Below are 22773 nucleotides of genomic sequence, written 5' to 3' on the forward strand. Positions count from 1 at the left end.
CCTCTCTGTAAAAAAACAATAAAATATATTTAAAAAAAAAAAAAGAAAGAAAATATATGGTACTGCTAAGAGGAAAGGCCATTTTGCCACAAAGCAAAACATTTTTCTATTGTTTTTGACAAAGATCATTTAGTAAGAAATAAAATTTAAAAAAAAAAAAACTCCTCTTACAAACATTGTTGGAAAATATTTTATTCTCTGTTCCCTCTCAGGAGATTGAAATAGCAGAGTATCACAGTAAAGGCTCTGAAAAGTCCTGCAATAAGGAAGCATCCTTAACATAACTCGGCATGTTGGCCTCTGACTTCCTGATCAGCACATTGCCTATCCCCATCCTGTAGAAGGATCCCCTGTGGCACATGCCATATGAAACACTGCTTTAAAGTGTTTCTGTAGATGAGGTGGTTTCTGTATCACAGAAATGGTGATGTGAACAAAACAATGCCTTCTGAAGTGAATACTGACATGAAAACTCAGAAGTTAAGTGAGTTTTAGAATAGAGCAACAGACAAGATTCTAATGCAGGGGTGGGCAAACTTTTTGACTCGAGGGCCACAATGGGTTCTTAAACTGGACCGGAGGGCCGAAACAAAAGCATGTATGGAGTGTTTGTGTGAACTAATATAAATTCAAAGTAAAGGAGCGGAGGGGAGAGCAAGAGAACCGGGTAGAACAGCCGGATCCGGCCCGCAGGCCGTAGTTTGCCCACGGCTGTTCTAATGCATGCATTAGATGCTCCCTGGGAGTAAGGGTAATATTTCTTCTCTAATTTTTAAAATTTCTAAACTATATTATCTAATGTCTTCAAATCAAAAACTAGACTTTTATACCAAAACTCCTGAATGACCATTTTACAATGATATTAAGTTGTACCCAGTGTGGGATCCCTGGCTCTTTAATGACTATATTTGGATATTTGGTAGAAAACTAGATAGTCCCTCTTAAATTTTTAGTTTATAAAGTCTATAAGTATAGACACCTTGGGCCCCAATTCTAGTTCTATCACTTATTACTACTGTGGCCTTGGACAAATAACTTATCCATGCCTGTAACTGTCTTCTTTATAAAGTGGGAATACTAACAGAATATGTAATTTCAGTGTTGTGCGAGTTTAAAAAGGTGTGAAAAGATGTGAAGCTGGAAGACTGGGAGTACCCAACAAAGGTTAACTATAACCTTTACCTAGACAAGTGGGCTTCCTGTTCTAAACCCAGTGTGGAGACCTCATTCTGTCCCACCTTCAACTGTGTCTCCTTCTCACAGGTCAGGAGGTCCCCTGGGTCCAGGGCACATGCCCACAAAAGCTGTTCTCCCCACCTTTGAACCACTCTCTACATACCCGAGCACCCAGAACTTTTTATTCAAATGAAGTGATTGCTAAAGAGTACTTCATGGAACATTAGTCCCATGAAATACTCTTTGAGGGAGGTCCACGGCCATATAAATTTAAGAAAAATTGTACACTATATATATTTTTCTTAGAAAATGAACATGCTGAAAATAAGCCAGATTGCCTTTATCTAACCCAACATTACAAAGTTTATTTGAATACTAGAAGCCTGGCACACGAAATTGCGCAGCCCCACCTACCCGTGCGCATATCACTGCACACACAGCCTCCTGGTGACCGGTCTTTGGTCGTTATGGCGTTATGACCACTGGGTTTTTATTATATAGATAAAAATTCCTCCCCCCTTTGCCTTTCCCAGTAGTAACTATAAGTAACCATCGGAACTAATGTGGAAGGTAGTTTGGGAAAGGGTGGTTCAGTAGAATGAGTATAGACGTTAAAGTCTGAACTACTGAGATGTCATTTTTAGCTCTGCTGCTAAAAGAAACTATTCCTCCCAACAATGCAAGGCCATCTCTGGTAATGTCCACACCCAAACCACATTCTCCACACAAAAACCCGAGCACACATGTTTATAGCAGTTTTATTCAGATAGCCACAAGCAGGAAGCACATTAAGATATGCTTCAGTAGGTGAATGGATATACAAATTGTGGTATAGCCACACAATGGGGTATTCAGTGACAATAAGAAACGAACTAGTAAGCCATGAAAAGGAACCATTAAATGCATACTATAAGTGAATGCATACTATAAGTCAGTCTGTAAATGTTACATGCTGCATGATTCCAACTATAGGGCATTTTGGAAAAGGAAAACTACAGAGAAATTAAAATATCAGTGGTGGTCAGAATGTTCAGTTGGAGAAAGAGAAGGGACTGATCAACAAAGCACAGGAATCATTTGGGTGATGAAATGATTTGGTATGATACTATAATGGCAGTATCATTATGCATTTGACATTATTCATTTGTCTAAATAGAACTGTACAAAGCAAGAGTAAACACTAATGTAAAATAAGACTTTAATTAATAACAATGTTTTGATATTGATCCATTCATGGTAACTGATGCAAGAAGTAAAAGAATTAATAATAAAGAAACTGATGTGTGCCTATGGGAAAGGAGTTGGTAAAGGGGGTGGATATATGGAACTCTGTCCTATCTACTCCATTTTACTGTGATTCTAAAACTTTACAAAAAGGAAGTCTATTAATTATTAAAGTGAGACTAAATAATACTTTAAAAAACAAAAATGAAGATATTAAGACCTAACTTATTCAGCTGCCCAAGTGATTAAAGAAAATTATATACACTCTACTATAACAATTTATATTCATAGCAGCCCATAGAGTCTATCCATCTCATTAAGAACTTATTTTCTGGATTCAGATTATAATCAGTATTTTCAGTTTCTGCCTAATTGGGCTTTTCCCCAAAGACATAGTCTCAGGTAATGGAGTATAACACAATCAAGCCAAACTGTTTCCTCTCTTCTTGAGATTTGCAAGGAGAGAAAAGATTCCTAGCCAAAATTGAGCATGAGATGTTAGAATCAATACACAAAGGGGTTGGCATATGTGGCTAACAGAGGGGAGTGGGACAGAATCAAAAGGACAGTTTGTTATTGACCCAGAAACTGGGCTCGTCCTTATCTGCTTGGGGTGGAAAACACACTCTGACCAGCAGTTTTCAGAGACCAGGTTTGCATTCAGTGCTTTCATCTATTTCCCAGAAAGCAAATCACCACGCTTTCCTTTTACACCCAGCCATGGGACATACTGATCCTTATCCTGAAAGGCTAAGCAGGGAGGGACAGAGATGCCCATACAAAAGCAATCTACTGACCCCTTAAGAGAAATCGCTGAAATATGACTATTTGTTTGCTGAGGCTATGTAACGATTCAGCAGACATTTAACAGCTTACAACTGTACCCATTTAACAACACTACAGTTTTAGAGGTCAGAGTCTGATAGGCTCAGCTTGTTTCTGTGCCTCAAGTCTTACAAAGTCCCAATAAAGATGCCTGTGGTGCTGTGTCCCTTCCTGAAGGCTCTAGGGGACAGTCCGCTTCTAGGATCATTTAAGTTGCTGGCAGAATTCAGCTCCATGCAGTTGTAGCACTGAGGTCCCTATTTCCTTGCTGGCTGTCATGGGGGCAGGGCAGTTCTCATCTTCTGAAAGCTGCCTGCCTTCTTTGGCTTGTGCCCAACTTTGTTTTAAAAGCCAGCAATAGTGAGTCCCTCTCATGCTTTGAATCTTTCATCCTTCATTTCCTACTTCCTCTCTCTCTCACTGAGCCTTCTGCCTTCCTCTTCCACTTTTAAGGGTCCATTGAATTACATTGTGCCTAACCAGATAATGAAGTATAATTCCCCTATCTTAAGGTTAGCCAATTATCACCCTTAAAATTCCTTTGCCACATAATAAATATATTCATAGGCATTATATTGGGGGGGGGGGCGGGTGGAGAGAGAGCAAATCCCTGCTTACCATGCCCATTACACTTTATGTTTAAAACCTGGGACTGGAACATAAGTACACACTACTTATAATCTAATGAATTTACATTGGCCTTTTTCGTTAACACACATACCACTGTTGGGGACAATCTGTTGACTGAAGAAAGGAAAACTTATTACAAAGTGGTATTTGCTTAAGGGTGCCCTGTTCCTCAAAAGAAATAAAAAAAAAAAAAGTTTCATGATAAATGTAGCAGTTACTTAAGAGAGACAGATCCCACGAAAAGGACTGTCCTGGGGATCCGCCTCCCCAGGTGGACTCCCTGTCCTGCACCCCACACCTATTTTCTCTGTATTTTCAAATCACTGGCTTCCTGGTACAAGGAGTGAGTGTTGCAGCTGTGAGCCTTACGACCAAACTGGATTGTAAGGAAGCAGATGTTATCTGTTTTGAACTTCTTTGAATCCTTAGGAGTAAATGATCCAAAATATGGACAGGACCATAAAATGAATAGGAACCTATTAAGAGACAGCGCCTGAGCATAAACTCAGTTACCTATAAACAAAGAAAACAAAAATTGCCCACGGGAACCCAGGGAAGTTAACAAGGAGAAATATCCTGGATGATTGGCTATTTGATCTGAGACATAGCATCCTAATTTTTAAAAAATATATATTATATTGATTTTTACAGAGAGGAAGGGAGAGGGATAGAGAATTAGAAACATCAATGAGAGAGAAACATCGATCAGCTGCCTCCTGCACAACCCCTACTGGGGATCGAGCCAGCAACCAAGGTTCATGCCCTTGACCGGAAATCGAACCTGGGACCCTTCAGTCCATGGGCTGATGCTCTATTCACTGAGCCAAACCGGTTAGAACACATCCTAATTTTTTATGCTTGGTTTTTTCATTTCTGATGAGAACTTGAGAATCCAAGGTTGTTTTCCTTTCTTGTAGTGCTGTGATTACAGTATCTTGACAACAGCCCTTTTATGGTAGTTCTCCTTTTAGAGCTTGAAGTTAACATGTTGAAGGATTCTTAACCAGGCAGTTCCTCATGCAGTGATTATGCTGGTGCTATGAGGGAAATAAGGCTTTCTAGCCAACCCCCCCAAAAAACCTCAGAAAGAGGGGAAAGGAGAAAGAGGTAATGAGGAAAGGGTAACCCAATGATCACATTACAAAGAAATACATTGGGTTGAAATGTCAGGAAGGAGTGATTTGAGACAGCTATGCAAATTTAGCTATTTAAATCCACCTACATCCAACAGTCATCATAGAAAATCATAACTGCAAGAATAGTTATGAGAGAATAAAACCTAATTTCATTGCAGAAAGTTTCTGAACCTCTCTGAAAAGACTTGACTTTCCATACCTTCTTTGGACATTCACTACCCTCTTGAAGACCAATGGGCTTACTGTGTTGATTGAACCATTCCGTGCCCATTTGTGCACCCAGCCAATGTGCCTTAAAATAGGCACCATAGCAGTAGGTGTAAATCAGTTCTAAAATCAGGCGGCCCTTATAGCCACAGGATATTCAAGAAAATGATGTGCACAATGAATCTCATTCTCTTTATACTTAAACATATTCACTAAGATAAATGTGGCTAGTAATACTACAAATTCTAAATGGAGTACTCTAAAATTAAGGCCAACTAAGATTCTGTAATATTCATACAGAAAGTCAGCACTTTTTAAGACTTCTCCCTTATGAAAGAAAAAATATCCTTGTGCCATGCTCCAAAGTACCAGAAGAAGGCAGAAGAGACACACGGTTGAAAATATCCAGCCACTCTGGAGTCTGTTATGTAAAGTAGCCTTTTAGACAATATCTTAAACTTTGCTAAACCTACATTGAAGGTTTTAGTCTTCATTCAGAATTTTCCCTAACAAAATAATGAAAACATGTAGGTGAGTTTCAGTTTTACTATAGAGTGATCATTCTGAATTCTAATGATTCCATATATTGTGGAATACTGTATATTGAGCCTTTACATATAAAATAATGTAACAAATACTTTGTAAGTGCCTATATGAGTAGTGAATTTTCTACGTGCTTTACAAGCATCCTATGGTAAGTGGAAGTCTAAGATGGTCCCCAAGATTGTCTATTTCCTTGTGTACATGTCCTACATGATCCCATGAAATATAAATCTGATGGATTTTACTCGTGTGATTAGGTAACACTACATGGCACAGCTGGCCTTCAAAAAGAGAGCTTTTCTGGGTATGCTGACCCAATCACCTGAACCCTTTAAAAGCAGAAAGTTCTCTCTGGCTGGTAACTGAAGGAAGTCAAGGATTTGAAGCTTGAGATATATTTGATGTGTCATTGTTGGCTTAGCGATGGTGTGGGTCATGCATAAAGAAATAGGGTGGCTTGTAGATAGATGCTGAGTGGCCTCACTTGGTAGCCAGCAAGGAAATGCAGACCCAAATACTATAATCAAGAAACCGAATTCTGTCAGCAGCAAGAATAAATTTGGAAATAGATTTCCCCCCAGAACCTTTAGGCTCGAACTTAGTTTTGCCTACAGTTTGATTTTAGCCTTGTGGTACCTCTGACCTACAAAAACTGAATAATAACTAGGTGCTGTTTGCAGATGCTAAATTTTTAGTAATTTGTTATGCAGCAATAGAAAACTAATATAAATAAATTCATTTAATTTTCATGACAACCATATGAAATTGCAACTATTCTCCTTATTTTCAGTTTTTTCCCCCCAGTTTTATTAAGGTACAAAACTGTACATATTAAATAAAGTTATGCAACATGATGATGTGATAGACATGTATATTGTAAAATGATTACTATAATCAAGCTAGTTAAAATATCCATCACCTCACATAGTTATTTTTTGTGTGTGATGATAACACTTAAGACCTACTCTCAGCAAATTTCAAGTATACAAGACAGTATCTTCCTGCCTCATTTCATAGGCTAGAATCAGATAGACACTGCCAGTACCCCCCTTACTTGCTCAGATCAGCACTGGGGCCACAAAGTAACTGGGGGGGGGGGGTAAAAGTAAAGCCCAAGAACATAAGAAAAGAGCCATTGTCTGCCTCCATGCTTGATGTGTGAATCTTAATGTGTCCATGGAAGCAAAATGGCCATCTCTATAGGGTTTCTAGATAGGACAATCTATAATTTCTGAATAATGACCACAGTCTCAAATGCTAAAAACTTAAAAGAGAGGCCAAAATGATATTTCAGATGAGGGAATACTATATTGATAGCTGAAAATGTGCAACTGGCCCCAGCAAGTCTCCGAGTCAAATGAAAGAGACAATCTGGAAGCCACAGGAACATATTCTCTTAAGTAGGCAAGACAAGCAGAGTGACACAGATCTCTTTATCCATGGTACCTCACTGGGGTAAAGCGGTCCATGTCAGTTTCCAAGACAGAATTCCAAGATAGGATGGGAGAATGGATCCCAGACCCTTCTCACTATACCAGCCACATGAGAGAAAACAGACAAGAGTGTGAAAAAAGAAGTGTGAAAAAGAAGAATCAGGTGGGCCATTCTTCATGGTCACACAAGACTTTCATCTTTCCCCACCTCACTTTGTGCATGAAAGGCTTAATGTTTTATCATTGAGACACAATTTTAGCATACCTTTTTGTCTTTGAAGTGAGTGGTTGGGACTGTTAGAAATAAGGCGAGCTCCCCAAGTCAGGGGTTCTGGTAGAATATAAAACATACTTGGGAGCCAGGCAGCAAGGCAAACATCTTTACTTTTATGTAGAAGGGTGCGCACACATGGTCTGGAAGTGTGTGCACACTGAGCAGGCAGGCTGCTCAGCTTTATAACCCCTGATGCATGTGACCTGTCCTTTGCTCTTTATTGGAGCTCATATGCACAGTCTTTTGCGATTGGCTAATTCAAAGGGAGGGGCTGGCCTTTGCTGTTTCAAGATGGTGGCCTCCAAGGGAGCTGCAAGCCATGTGGCCAACATGGCAGCTGCCAAGACACACAGTCCAAAATGGCAGCTGCCAAGTCACACAGTCCAGTTTCTGTCTAAACTGTTCTTTGACAGAAAAGATGACTTGTTTATTCTCACAGGACTTAACAATAGATTGGAGTACACTTAAACATTGTACACTTGTAAAAAAGTAATACTGTGATTTAAGTGGCTCAGTTACCCCCATGTGCCACACATTGTGCTGACCATTTTACACATAGTGTCTTATACAAGCTTTATAGAAGCCTAGGATGTTATTGCTATCTGCTATTTTTGCATTCTAATATCCATTCATTCTTACCTTCTTTAATAAACCTCAGTTTTCTTCTGGGAAGCCACTCCTTCTCCACTTTGTTAATTAACTTCCTGTGGATTGATAGTAGAGGTGAAGCGTCTAACAAGCTTGAGCCAATCAGCAGTTCAATAACAATATGAATGACATTGACATCTTCACTGGAATTAATCAGGAAAAATTTCCTTATTTCCTCTGTGCCTGACCTGGGATATATCCTTAGGGATTATTGGTTCTGGTATCTTAAGAGAATAAACTGCTTAAAATGGAACCAAAAAGAAAAGTAAAGAAAAAAAAAGGTAACGTGAAAGTGAACCTATAAAATAAAGATAGCCCAGCTAGCATGGCTCAGTAGTTGAACGCTGATCTGTGAACCAGAAGGTCACAGTTCAATTCACAGTTGGGGCACATGCCCAGGTTGCAGTCTCCATCCCCAGTGTGGGGTGTGCAGGAAGAAGCCAATCAATGATTCTCTCTCATCATTGATGTTTCTATCTCTCCCTCTCCCTTCTTCTCTCTGAAATCAATAAAAATATATTAAAAAATTAAAATAAAGATAGATTCCTACTCTTAAGGAAAATTCAAGCGAGATAAAGGAGTTTTATTTAAGAACTCAAAGAGATGGAAATGTAGTATACATTTGGTATAATCATCTTCTTGGTCAGATTGTGGATGAAAAGGTGCCACATGCTAACCTGACAAGCTCAGGGAAGGCCTGCATGGCAGCCTTGCAAACTCAGAAACCTAAAGTAACCACAAAGGACAGTCTGAAATTTTTAAAACTAAAAGCAGTTTATGGGGGGCTGACGGGGGGGGGGGGGGGGGGGGAAGGGTAAGTCATATCCTAGGCCCATATCTTCCCTGACAAAGGTCAATCTTTACCTTAACTGAGCTTGTCTATTGTCTTTTTGCATCTAGGATAACATATCTTTGGAATGTCAAAGTAATTTTCCTTTCTCCAGACCCCTCAAAGCACAGGAACTGCTCTGTGGAGACCACAAATCCCCTCATTGTTAGTGAGTTAATTGTTGACTGTTAACTATTCTGTACCCACCTAAGTAAAAGAAGTATGTGTCTATCACTTTACTTTGAAGCAGGAATTTTAGGGGGATATAGGCAGGCTTAGGGATTTTTTTAGAATTGGGGTCCATGGAAAAACACAAGGCTACAGACTGGGAGAAGGTACATTTCCATAAGACAAGGGAGCCAGGTGCAGTTACATCTCCATAAGACAAGGAAGCAGCAACAGTTGCATTTACATAAGATAAGGAAGCAGCAACAGGTATATTTCCATAAGACAAGGGAACTGCAAGTAGCCAAGAAAGGTCTATATTTACAAAATAAAGAGAAGGAAGCCCTTCATTCAGATGGAAAAGAAGAAAGCCCAGAGGAATGGAAGGACTGAGGGAAGAGGGCCTCAGGAATCACTATAGTAACCAATTCAAAGGGGAATATGGACCAATCAGAGGGGATATCAGGACACAGGAACTGCAGCCTTTATAAACCATGAAAACAGGAATTCAGTGGGACCTTTTCCCCCTTCCTACTTGGGAGTCAGTTCTGTGGGACTCTTCCCTCTCCCTACATGGGAGTCTGTACTTGTTCTTCAATAAATCTCTACCTTTGCTATATCACTTTCCTTCCGTGGATTCATTCTTCGATTCCGGCGGACAAAGACTCTGGGTTCCAGCCCAAAAATTCGGTATCACTTTTTATCCAATTCCAGAGGCTTCTCCACTTAGCTGCTGATGGAGAAACTACGAGTAACAGAAAGTCCCTTTCTTCTTTAGTTAAAAAAAAAAAAAAAAAAAAAAAATGGTACTAATGCCCAGGAAGGATCCAAGGTTCTATTTTTACACCTTCTCTGAATTATCAATTTACTGCTAGGCTTTGTTGTGAAGTGCAGGGCGTTCAGAGAGCAGGCTCTGTCTTTCAGAACTGACTGTTCTCCAAGTTCATTTAAAATGTGGCTTTATTAAAATAAACGCTTTTAGAATCAGAACAACTCCGGCGCTTCTAGAGCTGTTTCCTAGAAAGGAGTGTGAAAAACAAGTCAACTGCTTAGGAAGCGTTGTAGTGCCTCTCATGAGAAGTAGTTTTCTTTCCATGTTATGGTGACCTGACTGGTGCAGACGTGGGGCTTATTTCAGCAGTTCTTCATGTCTTCCAGGTACCTTCTTGCACCTTTGCTTCCTGACCTGATGCTGAAGCCTCGGAGCCCTTCACAATAGGATCTCAGGTAACCTTTTGTTGCTCCAGACTCCATCAGTACTGCAGAGTTGTTTACTTGACTTTAAATGTTCCATAAATTTGCATTTCCGTAAAAGAAACCTTTAACATTTTTTCATTGACTTTATAGCCGAATATCTGGGGAGGCAGTGTGACACAGAGAAAAGGCATAGGCTTGGTGACCGCAGGGCTTCAGGCCCTGCACCACGCGGATTATGTGGCTTTTGGAAGGTGTAAGGTCTGGGGCTGGGAAAGCAGGAACTTTCCCGATCCCAACCCCGCTGAGTTGGACAAGCCACAGCCGTGCTGGCACCCTGCTGGACAATAAAAAACCGCCCGAGACTTCTCAAGGATGGCCAGAGTGTAGCTGTACCAGCTTCCAGCTTCATAAATCACCCACCACAAGCTACCTCAGATAAGCTACCTCAAATAAACCTGATTGGTTCAACAGCAGCATAAAGGAACTCTGCCAGGCACCGGCGGGTGTGACTCCCCCGGCCTGTGCTCTCGGACCGCGGGACCTCACCCGAGAGCTTTCAATAAACGCGATCTTTCACTTTTACCCTGCTTGTCTTGGTCAACTTATTGGCTTCGGTCAGATTAAATCTTACATCTCTGATTAAACCTTACAGAAGGTCATTTCACTTCTTGGGATCTCATCTCCCTCACCTGCCAGAGGAAAACACAGCCCATAGGCCAGATGCACTTTTGAGGGTGAAGAAGGATCAGATATAAAAAGCACTGGACACATAACAGTAAGTGTTCAACAAAATAGGGTTCCCTCTACTGCTCATGATTTGTTTTTTTCAATCACAGAGTTAAAATAGCAACCATAACAATCCCCCTTCTCTGTCAAATCATTAGCCTTATTAACTCACCTTGGCCTTCTGTTGCATCTCTATTCTGGTGGTAATTGCTGTTAAAAGTAACAACCAATGTTACTGTGAAAAGTACTAGTAACAACAAATGAAACATCCCTGGTCCCATCTGTGTCCATCTCACCATGGAAAAAGTCCAACTGTGTCTTCAGCAGGGCCAGCATTAAGGCCACTGCTCATAGTTTCTGCTTCATGTTAAAGTCCAGTCCAGTCCAGCATCTGGCTAGCTTAGCTTGTGTTCCCAGCTGCAGTCCATTGGGGGTGGGGTCCCCATGCAGCTATTTAAGTTCATATGACTATGGAGAGAGAACACGCAAGTGCATGGGTGAGTGCTAGTCATGGAGCAAGAGAGAACAAGAGTGAAAGAGGGTGAACAAGAGAAAGGGAACTCTTTGTCTGCAGATTTTAACCACGGTCTTCTTCAAACTAACCAATTAGCTCATCTAGAATTTGTGCATTTCTGATGTAGCCAATCCATTGTCCCTGAGGCGAGACTTACAGACAAGCCCCAATTTCACTGCCTATGCATACATCTCCCGCTTTGTTCAATCCTTTCCCCTAGTGATGTACAGGGAGTGGTCAGGTGGCTCTCTGGGGAGCTGAAGCTGTATCTTCCTGATGAAGTTGCCTAAATGGCCATGCTTATAATGTCTGGCCTCCCCTTTGCTCTCCTCCTATTATCTATATATATATAAAAGGCTATGTAAAGTGTCCCCTTGGGAGTTCAATCAGGAGACCAGGAGTTTGATTGCTCGCTATGACATGTGCTGACTACCAGGGGGTGGTGTGGAACATGCTGGGCGACCAGTGGTGGTGGGGCGCTAAGGGAGGCGGGGAGGCAGGGAACCTGATCGGCCCTGATTGCTGGCTGAATTTCATGCACTGGGCCTCTAGTTGATATTAATAAACAAGCTAATTACAATGAAAACAATTTCAATGGCTTATTTTAGAGTCATAGAGTTGGCACATTAGTAAGTCAGAAAACAAAACAAAGCACTATTTGCACATATCTATTCTATTGATACCAGTAGAAAAGATCATGTTCTCTTTAAATTTTTTTTTTCTTCTGTTAGCAACAGAACCTGAGACCTGAATTTCCTGGACTAGTGGCTTTTAAACTGTTTTCCATATCCCTCTTGGGATTCTGATGATGTGTTACAAGGGTTGCTGAAAGTGTAAAAGAAAAGTCATGAGTCACTTTCACCCTAACCCATTGAGAGTTCTGTCTGAAATTCTCCAACTTTTTTTTTTCACCTAGGCAAGCTCTACTATTTCTGCTTTCCATATTGAGCTTCTGAGTAAGATTTTTTTGGAGTAAGGGATTGCAGAGCAGAAAAACAAAACAAACAAACAAACAAAGACAAAAAAAAAAACAAAACACATTGGGAAACAATTAAATTAGGTCATTTTTTTTTACTCTACTTATTTTGATCTGTATAGACACCATTTTTTCTTTAAGTCTTTGCCAACTCTGGAGCTAAATGGAGTCTTATTGAACCTCAAAAATATGAGATATTTTAATTCTTTCCTAAACTGACACTTTTAATTTTTTTAAAGTGAGACAAGTGATTTTTTTCTTACCTTATATCGAATTATAGTTTTACTTTATTTATTTATTTTGCCATTCTGTCTTCCTCTTGGTAGATTGAATTGCTGACTAATAATTGCTACAATTAGTGTCCAGGAAAATTCATGTTTGCTATTAAATAAAACTGATAAGAAAGGGAGAAAGAAAAATGAAAATGACAGAACTTATCATGTCATAACATGTCATGCTGTCAGAATATTTAATTTGATGTCTGAAAAAAGAAAAGAAAAACCCACCTACAGATGTGCTACAACCAGCAATTTTGAGTCATCCAGGAATATTTAACATCTACTCATATTCCATTACCTTTCTTGGTGTTTCTCTTTTTCAATTATTTTTAGTTTTGTTTGTTTTTTCCTTTTTTGGTTTGTTATTATAGTCGACAAAGGTGTATCAATGTGTATCATGCTCTTATTTATCTGATACCTATTTTTCTAGGAAAAAGATAATTGAAAGTTTTCAATTTCCCTTTCTGTCCTTCCTCTCCCTTCTGCTTGGCACATTCTTAAGTGGGCACTTAGTATCTGTATATAGTTTGATGCCTTCAGCGCTGGGAAATGAAGACACATATTCAATTTTCAAGCCCCAGTAAGGATGCAGATTTTATTAGCCAACTGTAATAAATATTTTAGAACCTTCCAAATCTCTAGGCCAGTGAGTCTTAATTCTGCCTTCATATTAGAATGACAGAGCTTTTAAATACTGATGCTTAGGCCCCAGTAGGGGCCAATTAAATCAGAATCTCTTGGAATGAGGCCCAGGCACTGGTATTTTTCAACAGTGCTCTGAATCATTCTGATGCATGGCTAGTGTTGAAAATCACTTTTCTAGGAGCACTAAGTTACTGAAAAGTAAAGTAGGCATTTATTTTAGATTTGGTTGTCAATACATAGTACTTGAAGAAACACTTTAAATGCAATAAGGACTGAGTTTGCTATTGCTTTGCTCGTTCAATATGACCTAGAGTGACTTGGAGTAGAATCAGGGTTGGATTTACTGTGAACTTGATGAAACTTAAGCTTCAGTGTCCCCACTTGCTTCTGCCCCTGTGAGAGCTGGGGGTTGCTCAGAGCTGTGCAGTGTTCAGGTAGGTAGGTCAGGTAGCAACAGAAAGCATCTCTGTCTAAGAATTACTTGCAAATTACCTTAAAAAAATTGCAGGAAAAGAGACCTGAGTCATTCAGTCTACAGTGACTTATTGTGATTTCTTTTCTTATTTTACATGGATATTCATTTCCAAATCTACCTTTATAGTTGTAATTTTGCATCCCTTTTCTCAAAGAAAGGTACACAAACTGTATGTTCTTGAAGCCTCGCAAAAGCAGGTTCTGTCTCTGAATGGGAGAAGTTTGAAGAAAGTTGAAGGGATTGCTGGTCATATGCCTACTTAGAAATGTAAATGTTAGAAATTCAGAGTGAAGAAAGGCACATTGAACCTTTTCTGCAAAATAACTACACATTTCCAAGGCAGTGACTCTATTCTTAAAACAGTCTTTTGAAAAGAATGTGGTATTTGTGTTCTGCAGTTTTGAGTTGTTTTTCTGTCTTGCCATTCTTTTGAGTAACTCTCAGATATATTCTTAAATGCCATTCTGAATTAGAAATGGCCAAAAATTTCCGTTTGATGAAATTCCCATTTGATATTCACAACTTTTTTCTCCTTGAATTTAACAACAGGAGACTCCAAAACTCATCATTATTATTATCATCATCATCATTGTCATCACCACAAATACTTTATAATGAACTCATTTAAACTTAGAATACATCTATTAGTTAGGTATTTTAACCCACAGTTTTAGAGAGTATAGACTTAGAGATAAATCTCATGACCAGCATCCAGAATTCAAACTCATAACTATCCAAAACAAAAGACTGTATCTTTCCCTGATTAAACTTTGCTTTTACCCCAGTCATTCCTTGTCTTTATAGTGACCTGAAATTTAAGCATTACTCAGATTTTCAAGTCCCAGATTAATGATAATATCCCATGGTAAGTTTTTTCCCCCTCACATACCAATTCTAATTGAAAATAGTGACTAGCTGAAGTCCTGTGTTGATAAGGATTCTGAAGGTGAGTCTGGGATCAGCAGAAGACTAAGATAAGAAATTGATCTCTCTTTTTGATGCAGGAAGAACTGATAGTATATATGTCAACATTACAATTATGCATTCTAAACTACTGATTGTAGCTGGCCCTTAACTAATTTCCCTCATTTACATTTTAGGTAATCTTTCATTGGCCTTACCAACAGTTTCTGGTTCTGAATGTTTTTTTCCAGAGCACTCTTCCAATATCAATGATGAAATATTCACTGAATATGGCTCTTCTCAGAGCCCAATACCAATAGGAAGAGGGTAAAAAAACATTAGGTTTTGTTTACTTCACTTACTTTTCATCTGTAAGATGTATACTGAAATTTCTGGGGCATGAAGGAGCTAAGAATGTATTTGTTTTAATGTCATGAAGCATCTGCTTATATATTGTGCTGTTTTGTATTTATGTACCCAGATAAAGTTTTCTACCCTTATCCATCTGGACACTTCCTGTGTAAATCCAAAATCAAATTCAGTTATGCCTTTCTTAAGGAAGCCATCCTTGATTTTATTTTCTCTTTTCTTTATTATAACTACTAGAAGCTCAGTGCATGGATTTGTGCACAGGGTAAGGGGTCCCTCAGCCTGGCCTGCACCCTCTTGTAATCCAGGACCCCTTGGGGGATGTAGCAGTGCGCCAAGCAGCAGGCAGCCAGGGAGCACCCTGAGGTGGGGCCAGGCGCCACGCTGCTTGTGCTTATCCCTACCCGCTATGCCTGCTACCACTGTTTGGTAGAGCTGCTGTAGAGTCAGGGAGGATCCCACAGCCACAGCTGTGCTCACCAGCTGTGAGCCCAGGTTCTGGCTGAGTGGCGCTCCCCTTGGGGGAGCACACTGACCACCAGGGGGCAGCTCCTGCATTGAGCTTCTGCCTCCTGGTCAGTTGCGTCATAGTGACTGGTCGTTCCAGTTGTTCAATCATAACAGTCGCTTAAACTTTTATATATATAGATTTTTATAGTTAAAATATAGGCTAGGGATGCATTTAACTGTGAGTTATAGGAAGCTAAAAAATGCAAGAGCTTAAATAAATGTGAGCTTATTTTTTCTTACTTATTAAGAAATGTAGGATGGTAGGTAGTAGAAAAAATGGAAATATTGGCATTTATTCAGTAGATCAACAATATCAAGACCAGCATCTCTGGAATCCTCTTTGCCTTTCCCTCATGGTTGAAATATGGCTAGTGAATCTCCAGGCATCACATCCATATTCAAAGTCAGAATGGAGAGGGTAGAGCTGCATTGCTGTGCTTTTCCCCATCATCAGAAAAACTGATGCTTTTCCAAAGTACTATTTCTAATTACATTCAATTTATAACAATTTTGTCTCATGATTACTACTACCTACTAAGATTATCAATCTGAGTAATTAATTACCAAAAAGGAGAAGAAATCTATTTTAAGTGATTACAAAGATCTAGCCCTTCCATTTTAATTCTAAGGAAATCTCAATTAGATAAATATTACCATCTCCATTTTACAGGTGAACAAAATGAAGTTCTAAGGAGTCATATAACTTTCTCAAGAAAAATGAGCAGCTGAGCATGATTCAAACTCTTGTCTCTGTGACCACAAAGCCCAAACATTACAGATTGCATTGTTTTTTCTCTCTTCACCTTTTGAGAGATGTGAGGTATAATGTATAAATTATAAGGTGTAACTATCATATTATTAAGATGTTTAAAATCAAATAGATACTCAACAGCTTACATAACAACTCAAGTGTAATCAGCTCATCAAACAAGAGGAAAAGGATGCAGAGACCATCAAGGCATTGAGGGGTTTGAGGTGGTAATAAGAAAAATGGAGCCAGCCTTTGCTGGTCTTACTGGGACATGTTGGCCAGATTGGCCTCATACTGAGTGGCTCTCTAGTATAATCACCCTGCCATCTCCTACCGAGCATCATAATGAACCAATTCCTTAAGAATGGGTTAACTTTTAAGAAGTATTTTTATAACAAATGCAGCCTGAAGCTGTGCTTATTTTATTCAATACATCCCAGACTCTTCTGGTGGAAAAAATTATAGAATTACTTTATTGGTATCTTAGTGCTAAAGCTCATAAGGGAATAGTGAAACATTAATCAAAGGACGGAGAGCTTTGCCTAAATCTCATAATGGCTTTTCCCTGCTTTCCTCAATAACATTTGTACTCTAATCACTCTCCATTTGAATACCTATGATCCTAATTCTGTAATTATCAGCCTGAAAACTTCTTGTACGCCTATAATATCTTGATGATTTTCACCATAAATTAAACTATATGTATTTCAAGTGAATCTCTAAGCCCTCAACAGTGTTTTATCAAATTATAGATATCTGAAATAGCAACTGAAATGAAAGGGATATGGAAATAAGTGAACTTTATCTCAGCACAAATCACATAGCACACTGAGTTTTCTCTTTATTCTGTTACTGTCAAGTATCTCAGATTCAGCAGCAACTTAGCACATCAACTTCAATAATTTTGTAGAGCATGTACTATTCTAAGACTTTGTAAGAAAATAAAATGAGTCAATACCAATGATTTAGTGAATTAATCTTCACTGCCACCTCTTCAACCTGGTAGATGTCAGACAAAAATAAAACAAACTCAAATCACCTTGTTGATTTTTAATTAAATCCACATAACTACTATTGGAGTTAACTAAATATGATAAAAAGACAGCTTAATATCAACATCACACAAATACATATATACACATATTCTTTTCAGAAGATCATATAATTGCATATTGTTACTATTTCCCATGTTATTCATAAAAGGGATTTGGAGACCAAAGAGAGACTAGAATAACATTGTCAATACTTTTCAAAAAGGTAAAGTTATAAAATGAAAATAAAATGAACATATATTAAAAATGTATGGAGATACCACTACACACCTATTAAAAAAGATAAAACAGGAATAAAATGACAATATTAATTGCTAGTAAGGATGTGGAGCAGCAGGAACTCTAATTCATTGTAGTTAGAAATACAAATGGTGCAGCCATTGTGGAAGCTAGTTTGACAGTTTCTTACAAAACTAAGTATAGTCTAACTATACCACCCAGCAAGTGTGCTCTTAGGTATCAATCCAACTAATTTTAAAATCGGTGTCCACACAAAAGCTTGCATAAAAATGTTTATGGTATGGTATTTTCATATCCCTTTCATTTCATTGCTATTTCAGATATCTATAATTTGATAAAACACTGTTGTTTTATTAACAATTGGCCTGAGAAACAGGGGCACCCAAGACCTTCTTCAATAGATGAACAAGAAAACAAATTGTGGCACAGCCACACAAGGGAATTCTGATCCATCTATATGACATTCTGGAAAAAGCAGAACTATAGAGATGATAAACAGATCCATGATCGCCAGGAGTTCAAGGTGGTATGTTTGTGGGGAAGGGTTGAATAGTAGAAACAGAAGGATGATATTTAGCACTGTGAAATTATTCTGTACTAGAGGCCTGATGCATGAAATTCATGCAAGAATAGGCCTTCCTTCCCCCGGCTGCTGGCACCGGCTGCCCTCTGGCACCCAGGACTCAGGCTTCCCTCGCAGCCCTGGCTTTTGTCTGGAAGGTCGTTCAGAAGGACGTCTGGTCTAATTAGCATATTATGCTTTTATTATTATAGATTATGCTGTAACAGTAGGTATAAGACACTGCATTTGTCAAAATTGATAAAATATTACAATACTACTGGCAAACTTTAATCCATACAACTTAAACAATTTATTTGAAGGCCAAGGGATCTCAGGATGGAATGCAGACTGTGACAAAAGAACCTAATTTTTACAGATGTATGAAATCACCTCACTGAGAGAAGAGGCAGTAAAAGTGCTGAGCTAAGTAAGTTTGGAATGAATGGCTCTGCCATACTAAAGGCAGAAGCCACTATACACACACTCTATGCTGTATTGATAATGTTGTTTCCCAGGAAGAAATGGGTAAACAATTCTGAAATCATTATGTATGTGTACTAGAAGTGAGCAATGAAGTAAATAGTCAAGGGTGGGAGGAAGTTTTATCAGAGTGTTGGGGAGTAATATTTGATTTGATCCTTAAAGGGCATATAGAATTCCAGCAACAAGAAAAAGAAGGAAAAACATTTTAATGAGAGGAGAAACAATGTCAGTCAGCTGGCCTCAAACTTTTAGGTCCTAGAAGCCCTTCACACTTAGAAAAATTATCTAGCACCCAAAGGGGCTTTTTAAAAAACATACATCATATTTATTAATATTTCCATATTATAAATTGAAATGGAAAAGATTATAAAACATTCATTTACTGATTTATGTTTAAAATAAAACAATAAACTTGTTATATGGCTCTGGAAACTCCCCTTTATACCCATGTGAGGAAGCCATTTAAAAAGGCAAGCGATATCTAAATATTATTATGATCTTGAGGGAAGTGTCTGGGGGATGTCTAATAGTCATTGTCTCACACTTTAAGAAGCACTGGCATAAGCTGAGGTACAGAGCAGAGAAGCCCAGAACACTGAAGGGAGAGAAGGCATAGATTAGTGATAATAGAACCAAATTTGAATGGTGCAATGACATCTAGGTAAATTAAGAATGAAATAAAAATTAAATTGTCGCCTGTTCAGCATGGCTCGACTTATGATCCAGGGGGTCACGGTTTAATTCCTGGTCAGGGCACATGCTCGGCTTACAGGCTCCTTCCCTGGTGGGGGCATGCAGGAGGCAGCCGGTCAGTGATTTATAAGACATTGGAGGGGTTTGAATTTTAGGCAGCATAGGTTATTTTCTAACAAACATGGACTGCAGTTTTTTGAGCAGAAGTGTGACAATGTTTAACTTTTTGTTCAAGGAAATACATTCTAATAACAGTGTAAAGTTATAATTTGTAGGGTTAAAAGATTGGAATTCTGAGGTCATCACCTAGGAGGTGATTTTAAGAGTCCAGGAGAATCATGATGGGACCTAGTAAGAACTTTTAAAGGTGGTGAATTTACTAGGTAATATAAGGAGTTCTAGGGGTTTATTCAATAAGTGGTTGAAAGAAAGGGAGGAAGATCAGGGACAGGGGAATTTGAGGCCTTAATTTGAAAGAGATCCATACAATACTATATTTATACTAGAGGCCCGATGCACAAAATTCATGCAAGGGGCTCGGCCCTTGCAGTCCTGGCTGCCTCGGCCCATCGCAACCCCAGCTGCCTCAGCCCATCGCAGCCCTGGCTGCCTCATGGCCCCAGCTGCCTCGTGGCCCCGTGGCCCCGCCCACTGGTCATTCAGGAAAGTCACCCAGAAGGTCATTCTGGAAGGTTGTTCTGCTGTACAGTCTAATTAACATATTAGCTCTTTATTATATAGGATTCTCTATACCTATACTTTGCAGAGAAAACTTTTAGTAGATTTTCCAAAGACAGTAATACGTTTTTCACAGAAGGTTAAAACTGTGAGAAAAAAATCTTAGCAATGACATCCTCCTTAGGAAGCTGGATAAACATTATTGATATATCTATTGGATTTGGAGCTGGGACTATGCAAAGGGCCCTCCTAGGAAACTATATGTGGATTTTTTGCCAGTTTTTTTTTTAAAGGGTTCACTGTGGTAACTACGCATGGATTCTTATAAACTTTCTTAATTAAGATGGTGTGTTTGGTTAATTGTAGGGGTTTTGTTTTGCTGAATGGAAAGACAAATTCAAAGCTGAATTTCTTAACATAAAAAAGATTGGAAAGATAATGTTATGGGCTAAATTGTGTCCCCTGAAAATTCATGCATTGAATCCCAACCCTCAGCACATAAGAAGGCAATGGTATTTGGAGATAGGTCCTTTAATGAGGTAATCAAAGTTAAACCAGGTCATATGGAAGGGACCTTATCCCTGTAACTGAATTTGGAGCTGAGTTCTTCAAGTAAGTAATCTGATTAAAATGAGGTCAATAGGGTTGGGCCCTTATCCAGTACTAGAGGCCCAGTGCACAAATTTGTGCACAGCTGAGGTCTGGCTGGCCTGGTCCAATGGGGGCCCATTGGGCTGGGCCGGTACAGGGAGGGGCCACGTTGTTGGCCAGCTGGCCCCACCCCTGATTGGGGTTGGGGGTCAGATCGGTGGTGGGGCTGGCCAGGGGAGGGGCCATGGGCAGTTGGCCAGCCAGCCCTGCCCTGATCAGGGTGTTGGGGGCCAATAAGGGGCCAGGCCAGCCCGGGGCGGGGGTGGGGGGCAGTCGGAGCCCAGATCAGGCTGGTTGGCTGCCGCAGTACATGTCATAGTACTGGTTGTTCTGATTATTCCAATCGTTCCGCCGTTCTGGTTGCTGGGCTTTTATATATATAGATAGATGACCAGAGTCCTTATAAGAAAAGAGATATTAGAAATGGAGCCACACAGGGGAAAGGCCATGTGAGGACACAGTGAGAAAATTGTAATCTGCAAGGCAAATGGAGAGGCCATGGGTGAAATCAAGCCTGTTGACACCTTGATTTGAACTTCTAGCTTACAAAATTCTGAGAAAATAAATTTCTGTTGTTTAAGCTTCTCAGCCTGTGGTATTTTGGATGGTGGCCCTAGAACACTAATGAAAATGGTGAGGGAGAAAGAGATAGAAAATACATTTGTTTGCAAAATGGAAAGGAAAATTGAGGAATGAACATATTCATCTCATGAGGATTTTGTTTACTTCACCTTGTGGCAAGCAAAGCCTTTTCCTTACCTCCTGTGGAATCTTTAACAAAACCCATGCTACTCACAGCTTTTTGGAGACAATTTATTTTTTATACTTTGGCAGATAAGACAAAGCTTCAAGGCAGATATGAGCTCAATAAATTTTGCTCATGAAAACATATTCATCTGTGTTAAGTGAGCAACTAGATTTATTCTAATTTGAGAGAATTTTTATTTTAAGCAAAGAAGTCACTGTCTATATTTCACAACAGCCAAGATATGAAAACAAACTAAGTGTCCATCAACAGATGAATATCAACAGATGAATAGATAAATAAGATATGAGATATATATATATGTGTGTGTATATATACATATATATACATACATATATATACACATACATATATATATATACATACATATATATATGTATATATATATGTATATACACACACACACATACTGAGTGGCCAGATTATTATGATATCTGAACGCATAATAATCTGGCCACTCAGTGTATATCCTATATAATAAAAGGCTCTAATATATATATATATATATATATATATATATATATATATATATTATATACTAGAGGCATGGTGCACAAAATTCGTACACTCGGGGGGTCCCTCAGCCCGGCTTGTGCCCTCTTGCAGTCTGCGAGCCCTCAGGGGATGTCGGGAGGCCCCAGGAGGAGCGGGCCTAAGCTGGCAGTCAGACATCCTTAAAACTGCCTCGGAGGTGGGAGAAGATCCCACCGCTTCCGCTGCACTTACCAGCTGTGAGCCAGCTTCTGGCTGAGCAGCACTCCCCCTATGGGATCGGGCTGTAACTGGCTCTCTGACATCCCCCAAGGGGTTCTGGATTGTGAGAGGGTGCAGGCCAGGCCAAGGGACCCCACCGGTGCACAATTGGAGACAGGAAGAGACAAGGGAGGTTGGCCAACCAGGGAGGGACCACGAGAGGACTCCAAGGCATGTCCAGCCTGTCTCACTCAGTCCCGATTAGCCAGACCCTAGCAGCAAGCTAACCTACTGGTCGGAGCGTCTGCCCCCTGGTGGTCAGTGCATGTAAGAGTGACTGGTCGACCGGTCAATTAGCTGCCCCCTGGTGGTCAATGCATGTCATCACGAGTGATTGAGCAGCCTTAGCATATCATTAGCATATTACGCTTTGATTGGTTAAATGGCCAACCAGTCGACCAGACACTTAGCATATTAGGCTTTTATTATATAGAATATATAGAATGAAATATTATTCAGCC

Source organism: Plecotus auritus (genome assembly GCF_963455305.1).
Source record: "Plecotus auritus genome assembly, chromosome: 9".
NCBI lineage: Eukaryota > Metazoa > Chordata > Mammalia > Chiroptera > Vespertilionidae > Plecotus > Plecotus auritus.